The sequence below is a fragment of the Rutidosis leptorrhynchoides genome, chromosome 1 (assembly GCF_046630445.1).
Source record: "Rutidosis leptorrhynchoides isolate AG116_Rl617_1_P2 chromosome 1, CSIRO_AGI_Rlap_v1, whole genome shotgun sequence".
Classification (NCBI taxonomy): domain Eukaryota; kingdom Viridiplantae; phylum Streptophyta; class Magnoliopsida; order Asterales; family Asteraceae; genus Rutidosis; species Rutidosis leptorrhynchoides.
This window is the reverse complement of record NC_092333.1, coordinates 102,622,454-102,631,134: the sequence shown is the minus strand read 5'-3', so window position 1 is coordinate 102,631,134 and position 8,681 is coordinate 102,622,454.

Sequence of the window (8,681 nt, the reverse complement as noted above, 5' to 3'; positions counted from 1 at the left end):
TGCATAATATGTTTATTCTCTTAATCTTCGTATTTATACTAAACGTATTTATACTAAATGTATTTTATAGTAATCATATTTATACTAATTAAATTCTTTTATTAAAATTATTATTAATATAACGAATACATAACGGTTGTTAACATCAACTGACGACGTTACAACGACTACATTTTTCAAATATAAAATAAACATCTCCGTTTTTCACATTTTCACAAATCAATCTTCATTTTCTCAGATTACCACTCTCAAAAAGTTTTTGTAAAGATGATTCACACAAGGATGATTTTTCCTATTGTATTGGTCATATTAACTATCATCATTGTTGCTAATATACCACCGGGTGAACCTATATTCTATCCTGCCTTTGTGGTTTTATTATTTGTAATCATACCATTATTTTGTTGTTTGCTACTTATGAATTTAAAATGATTCTAATTTCATGTTGTTAGAAATTGATTATGATTATAATTTATGTTGTTCATCTTTCTGAAAATAGAAAATGTCAAACTTATCAAAGATTGAGTTTGATGCCCTAGACGTATCGGGAACAAACTACACATCATGGGTCATGGATATAGAAATAAATCTTGGATCATTGGGTATTCTAGAAACTTTAAAAGAAAACAATACTTGTTCTGATCAAGATAAATTAAAATCAATTGCTTTTATTCGCAAACATATTGATATCACCTTAAAACTTATGTATCTCACTATCAAAGATCCACATGTTTTATGGGAAAGTATCAAGAGTAGATTCGATAATCAAAAGGAAATATTACTCCCAACTGCGAGGGAAGAATGGAGAAATCGAAGGTTCCAAGATTTTAAAAAGGTAAGTAAATACAGCTCGACCATGTTCAAGATCCGTTCAAAGCTTCAATTCCGTGGTCAAGAAATAAGTGATGCTGATATGATGGAGAAAACTTTCTCCACAATGCATTCTGCAAAGATAACTATACAAGAAAATTTAAGATTGCAGAATTACAAACTTTTTTCCAAACTTCAAACTTATCTCTTAGTTGCAGAAGTGAATAAAGAATTACTGATGAAGAATCAAGAATCTCGTCCTACGGGTGCGCTAGCATTCCCTGAACCTAATGCTATTAAAAATAATAATAATAAAAAAAGAAATGCACCTAGACGAGGACGTGGGCGAGGTCGTGGTCATATTGGCCAAAACCATCATCATGGAAATTATCATAACAATAATAAAAATCATAACTATGTTCGAAATCACCCTTATGGTAATGGTCGTGGTGGTGGTCATGGTCGTAATGTTTACGGTGGTCGTGGTCGTGGACAAAGAAATAATAATCCATAAAATTATAAATTTCAACTACCATACAATCCCACAAATCATAATGTTGAAGGAAGCTCTTCAAAGAATATTGAAGACTCTTGTTATCGATGTGGTAAAATTGGACATTGGTCTAAGAACTGTCGAACAAATCAATATTCTGTTAATCAATATCAAGAATCCCTAAAGGGAAAAGGAAAAGAGGCAAACCTTGTGGATAACCTTGATACAAAAATCACTGAGCCAACAAGTGACTACTTAAATGAATAAATTTTCTATTATATATCCATATCAAATAAATGGATATAGATTTACGATCTATACCATATCTACTTTACTATATCTTTCCTTATTATGTACTTTCGTTTATAACATATTTTGAATGTAATATATTGATGAATTATGTACTCATTATTTGTTTCTCATATTTTTGAAGTTCATGATGTACACTACTGGAGTGCAAAATCAGTCAAATGGTGGGGATATTTGTATTGCAGACGGTGGTACCACACACACTATACTCAAATCTAAAAAATATTTCACTGATTTTAAAGCAACAGAAGGAACGGTACATACTATATCAGGTCCTGCGGATTTAATAAAAGGAATGAGAAAGGCAAAATTCATGTTACCAAATGGTACAAATTTTCTGATAAAAAATGCCTTATTTTCTCCCATGTCAAAGAGAAATTTGTTAAGCTTCTCTGACATATACCAAAATGGATATGATTATCAGTCAGTGACTACAGAAAATGATAAATACTTAAGTATCACCGACAAGAAGCATGTGATTGAAAAACTACCAAGACTTAGTTCTGGTTTACATTATACATATATAAATGTACCTGAAGCACACATAGTAGTTAATGAAAAGGCATGTGATCCTGTAATGATCAATCTGTGGCATGAAAGATTAGGCCACCCAGGATCAACAATGATGAAAAAAATAATTCAAAATACACATGGACATCCATTGACGGATCAAAAGATCCCTCATGATGCACTTATCCCATGTACATCATGCTCACTTAGAAAATTGATAATAAGACCATCACCTCTTAAGGTTGTAAAAGAATCACCAATGTCTCTTGAAAGAATTCAAGGTGATATATGTGGACCAATTCATCCACCATGTGGACCATTTAGATATTTTATGGTCCTAATAGACGCATCTAGTAGATGGTCTCATGTTTGTCTATTATCAAGTCTAAATGTGGCATTTGCAAAATTTCTTGCTCAAATTATTAAATTGAGATCACATTTCCCTGATTATACTATTAAAAGGGTGAGATTGGATAATGCTGGTGAGTTTACATCTCAAGCATTTAATGATTTTTGCATGTCTATTGGGATTTTTGTTGAACATCCTGTTGCCCATGTGCATACACAAAATGGTTTAGCCGAATCACTAATCAAACGATTGCAATTAATAGCTAGACCATTGATAATGAGAACAAAACTCCCAGTATCTGTATGGGGTCATACAATTTTACATGCTGCATCATTAATTCGCATTAGACCAAGTGCAAGTCATACATATTCTCTTTTGCAACTTGCTTTTGGCCATCAGCCAAATATTTCTCACCTTAGAACATTTGGTTGTGCGGTTTATGTTCCTATCGCGCCACCACAACGCACTAAAATGGGTCCTCAAAGAAGGATGGGAATATATGTTGGATATGAAACATCTTCAATCATAAGATATATTGAACCCATGACGGGTGATGTTTTTACAGCACGTTTTGCTTATTGTCACTTTAATGAAACATTGTTCCCTAGATTAGGGGGAGAAATAAAAAATAAAGAAAATGATGTTTCATGGTGTGAACCTCAATTAATGTATCTTGATCCTCGCACAAAAAAATGCGAGATCGAAGTTCAAAAAATAATGCATATGCAAGAACTTGCGAATAAATTGCCTGATGCATTTACAGATACAAAAAAAAGTGACTAAATAAATAATGTCACTCTTGAGTCTTTGTCACGCCAGAAACGTGGGAGACCAATTGGTTCCAAAGATAAAAATCCTCGAAAAAAGAAAATCAGCTGATAATGAGGTAAAAGAAAGTGTCCAAGAAGAACCACAAATCGATACTCCTTCTGCAGAGGAGATTGATGATGTCAATACGGAATTTTCAATTAATTATGCACATTCAAAAATATTATGGAACCGAAATGAAATGAAAAATCTTGATGAGATATTTTCATATAATATTGCATATGACATCATGAATGATGATGATGATCCAGAACCAAAATCTGTCATGGAATGTCAAAATAGACATGATTGGGATCATTGGAAAGGAGCAATACGAGCTAAATTTGAATCGCTCAATAAAAGAAAAGTTTTTGGATCTATCGTTCTCACACCTAAAGATGTGAAACCAGTGGGATATAGATGGGCTTTTGTGCGAAAAAGAAATGAGAAAAATGAAGTTACAAGGTATAAAGCTAGGCTTGTAGCTCAAGGTTTTTCTCAAAGACCGGGAATTGATTATGATGACACTTATTCCCCTGTTATGGATGCAATTACTTTTAGATACTTAATCAGTCTGGCAGTTTCTAAAAATTTAGAAATGCATCTCATGGATATTGTGACTGCTTATCTATATGGATCACTTGATAATGATATATATATGAAGATACCCGAAGGATTTAAGGTATCAGAAGCAACCAATGCAAAATCCAAAGAAATGTACTTAATCAAGTTACAAAGGTCTTTATATGGGTTGAAACAATCGGGTCGCATGTGGTATAAACGATTAAGTGATTACTTGATATGCAAATGGTATACCAGTAATCTTATTTGTCCATGTGTATTCATTAAGAAAACAACATCCGAATATGTGATCATAGCCGTTTATGTCGATGATCTTAACATCATAGGTACAAATAAAGAGATCCATGAAGCCATTCAACTTCTAAAGAAAGAATTTGAAATGAAAGATCTCGGAAAAACCAAGTATTGCCTTGGTTTGCAGATTGAGCATATTCCTAATGGTTTACTTGTACATCAAACAACTTATACGAAAAAGATTTTAAAACGTTTCAATATGGACAAGGCAAAACCATTAAGTACTCCTATGGTTGTTAGATCATTTAATGTTGACACTGATCCATTTCATCCCTGTGAAGATCGTGAAGATATCCTGGGACCAGAAGTACCATATCTTAGTGCAATTGGAGCTCTTATGTATCTTAAAAATTGTACAAGACCTGACATTTCTTTTGCAGTTAATTTATTGCAAGGTTCAGCTCAGCTCCTACCAAAAGACACTGGAATGGGATCAAACACGTATTTAGATACCTTCGAGGAACTACTGATTTAGGATTATTTTATTCTAACAAATCAAAACAAGATTTGGTTGGTTATGAGATGCAGGTTATTTATCTGATCCACATAAAGCTAAATCTCAAAATGAATATGTATTCCTAAATGGAGGTACTACAATATCATGGCGTTCTAAAAAACAAACACTTATTGCAACATCATCAAGTAATGCCGAAGTAATTGCATTACATGAAGCTACTCGGGAATGTTTTTGGTTGAGATCAATGACACAACTCATTACTGATTCTTGTGGACTAGAACACGATAATAGTCCAACAACTATCTATGAAGATAATGCAGCTTGCATAGCACAGATGAAAGAAGGGTGTATCAAAAGTGACCGAACAAAACACATACCTCCTAGATTCTTCTCATATACTCAAAATCTCACCAAATATAACCAGATTGAAATGAGATATGTTCAATCCAGCAAAAACTCTGCCGATCTTTTCACCAAAGCACTTCCAACTGCTATTTTTAGAACACATGTTCACAATATTGGCATGAGGCATGTTCAAAAGATGTAAAAGATCAACGATGTCTACTTGAGGGGGAGTAAACTCTATGCTGCACTCTTTTTCCCTTAGCTAAAGTTTTTTCCCAATGAGTTTTCTTTAGCAAGGTTTTTAACTAGGCAGTAATTTATAGTCAATATCCGAGCTAATAAAATTGTCATCCAAGGGAGAGTGTTGTGATAAAGTAAATATGGATGACAGCTACTCCTAATTATAAGTCAAATAATGCACAGTAAATCATGTATTATAAATACCCCATCAAATGTAATCATGTAACTTGCTTGAATGATATATATATTTCATATAAACACACTCTCTCTCTCTCTCTCTCTCTCTCTCTCTCTTTATATCTTCTAATAATTATCAATAGTCTACAGTCAAAAACCACATCACTAAAGGTAGTTATAAGCCTACTGAATTATAACACGTCACTAAAGATAGTTATAAGCCTACTGAATTATAACACGTCACTAAAGGTAGTTATAAGCATACTGAATTATAACAGGTTTAATAATAAAGGAGATGCATAATTAATGCGCATTTTTTAACTTAGTAAACACATGGTATAAATTTAGTGAAATCTGATATCCAGGTAAAGTATGTCGTTCATAAGTCATGACATCATATATTTATTTGATTTTTTTTACGAAAAAACATAAGACTATTCAAATGTATTGAAAAATCAATCAACAATACAATCAATACAATTGAATTCAAAACAAGCATATCCAAATTAAATCATTCTAAACCAAGGACTCGCTTCAAAGACGAAAACCAGATCTCCAACATGAAAACTCGTCGTATGGTCCAAATCCTGAAGGCGAAACCAAGAAGAAGGGTCTCACCTATACAACCCACCTCACCAACCAAATCGACCCAAGACAAACAAACCTCAGCTTCCAACTCCTCCTACAACCATAGAGATCCACCACCAACATGGTGTTGGATCACTGCAGTGCCACCACAAATAACCATAATGCCGATGGTCACCACCAATGGGGTGATGAACCACTACAGTAGTCAGTAAACAAGGAAAGACATCAAGATAAATAGAAAGATGGTCGTATGAAAGCAGCTATCGATGGCCACCATCAACAGGGGTGGAAGACCTATTAGAGGCATGCCATCCCAGGCGAGTTCATTCAGGCGAATAAAGGTGGTTTCCAGCTGGAGATAAAAAGATTCGAGCTACCATAGACATGAACACCAAGAGAACGTCAGTAGTAGAGGCTGTGACAGCTGATTCCACCATACCACGGTCGAAAAAATATGGAAATGTGACAACCTTGTTTCACGCACCATTTCTGCGTGTCGCGCACCATTTATGCATATCGCGCAATGCCCCAAATGAGCAAGGACTATTTTGCTCATTTGAAGGATGGAGAGTTTTATATGCAATTTCAGGTTTTAACTCACTTAACTTCTCAAAGTTCTAGATTTGTCTACTATATTCTGTTTTTCATATAAAAAAATAAATAAATAAAGAAGAATGAGTTTTAGGTTTTGAAGAATTTGTTCAAATTGCAACATTCATCCTAAAGATCTGAGCACTAGCTAGCAAGAATGAGAGTTATCTTCAACCATTTTCTTCATCTTCATATTTTGATAAGGAAAAACCATAACTTATTCTTTTAGTATTTTGGGGTTTTGACTAATAATAGTAATGGGTAAATTGAACTAGAAGATGTTAGTAGATAATATTGAGAGCTTTATAAACAAATTTATTGTTGTAAACCCTAATATGAACTAGAAGTCACAACTTGATTAGTTGTGACTTGCTATTATGAAATGGATTGTTGACAATGGTTAAGTGAAGGTTACTTCATGAACTTCATCTTTTGGAAGAAGCATGTAAGTCATTTGGAGATTTGCTTAAGTGTGTTAGCTTAAATAATGAGAAATCAATTAGGTAATTGTAAAGAAGAACTTATGGGTGTTATTTTGGGTATGGGTCAATTTGTTAAGAGGAATTTTATGATTAAAATGTGGGAGTTCTAGTGATAGAAATTAGATAGTAATTGTGTATGTGTTAATTTATGTTATTAGGTGGTAGAAATTGCTTACGCTTTGTGCCGAATAGTGGATGATTGAGTTCTCAAGGTGAGTATTTATATGGTAAATGGGTTACATGTTATTGACTTGCACTTGAGCAAATAATGACATGTGATTTGGATGGAGATATTATCCCAACTCTGTTTAGTTTGCTAGCATAAACAAGTATACTTATGTGGCAATACACCTTGTACGTATGTCACTAATTGTTTTAGGTTTTGGATCCGCTAGCAATGTTTGTAGTAATTGTTAATACTTTTGTATATATATTTCATGCTTAGTTGTTATAGCTATTTACACATTACACATATTTATTCACTAAGCATTTTGCTCACTATGTTTAGTGTATATACGTGATATGTAAAGTTGGTTCTGTTGACAAAGACAAGGGCAAGGTCTAGCTCGTTCAGTTGAAAAGTACTTTTGGTAAGTGGACGCTCCGGTTTCAGACCCCGTGAAGATATCATAGCTTGAATGTAATAACGCTCCTATGTGCTTTTGAACTTATCTTATGAATGAATATAAGTTAGTCTTTTGGAAATTTGATATTGGTTTTATGCTTAGCTTTTGATATATTGAAGGTTTCGGAAAAATGTAACTTTTATGAACATGTTGTAAAATGAAGCGTTTTAGACTTTAAATTGCCTTTGCAATTATTTTAAAGCTGAAAAGATGGCCTTTAGATTGTTGGGTCAATTGTCAAAATGGGTCGAATTTGTAAAGTGATGAACATGTCTGGTGCAGTGCTACTACACGTCGTGCAGAAAGCGAGTGTGTCGCTAGGGATGGCATTGGGTAAGGTTTGGGTCAGGTTTGGGTAATCCCGGACTCGAACCCGATTAAGAAATCCGGCCCGAAACCCGTCGGCTCCCCATTTACTTACATACTATCGAGTTTCGGGTTTCCCCACGGGTAAACGGGTATACCCGATGTAAGACCCTAATATTTATTGTTCATAAAGTATAAATGGTGTGCATAAACGACGTGAAACGTAGTGTGAATTTAAAAGATCAGAAACTGCTCAGATCATTGTGCACACCGCGCACCATTAGGTGAGCGCGCCGCGCACCCTGCCAGCGACAGAATTCTGTCTTTTTCTATTTTGAGTTAAATGATGGGCATTTTGGTCATTTCACTTGGGGTCGGTTTGGAGCCTTCAAAGCTGATCCATTGATCATCTTATCCTCATTTCTACACCACAAACATTCTCATCTCCAAACCCTAGAGAGAGAAGAGTTTTAGAGAGAGGAAGCTCCATTTAGAGAAGAAGGAGTTGGATTCTCACCAAAGCTTGGGTTTTAAAGTTGTTCATCTCGTTCCCGGCTACGTTGTGGTAATATTGGTAAGTTCTAACTCCGAATTTCAATGTTTGATTTGATATTCAAGTTAGGATTTGAGTTTGATTAGTTGAGAAACCCTTTTAGATGATGAAGTGGGTTTATGGTGACTAGTTATTGTGGTCACTTGGCGGGTTTTGGGTTGG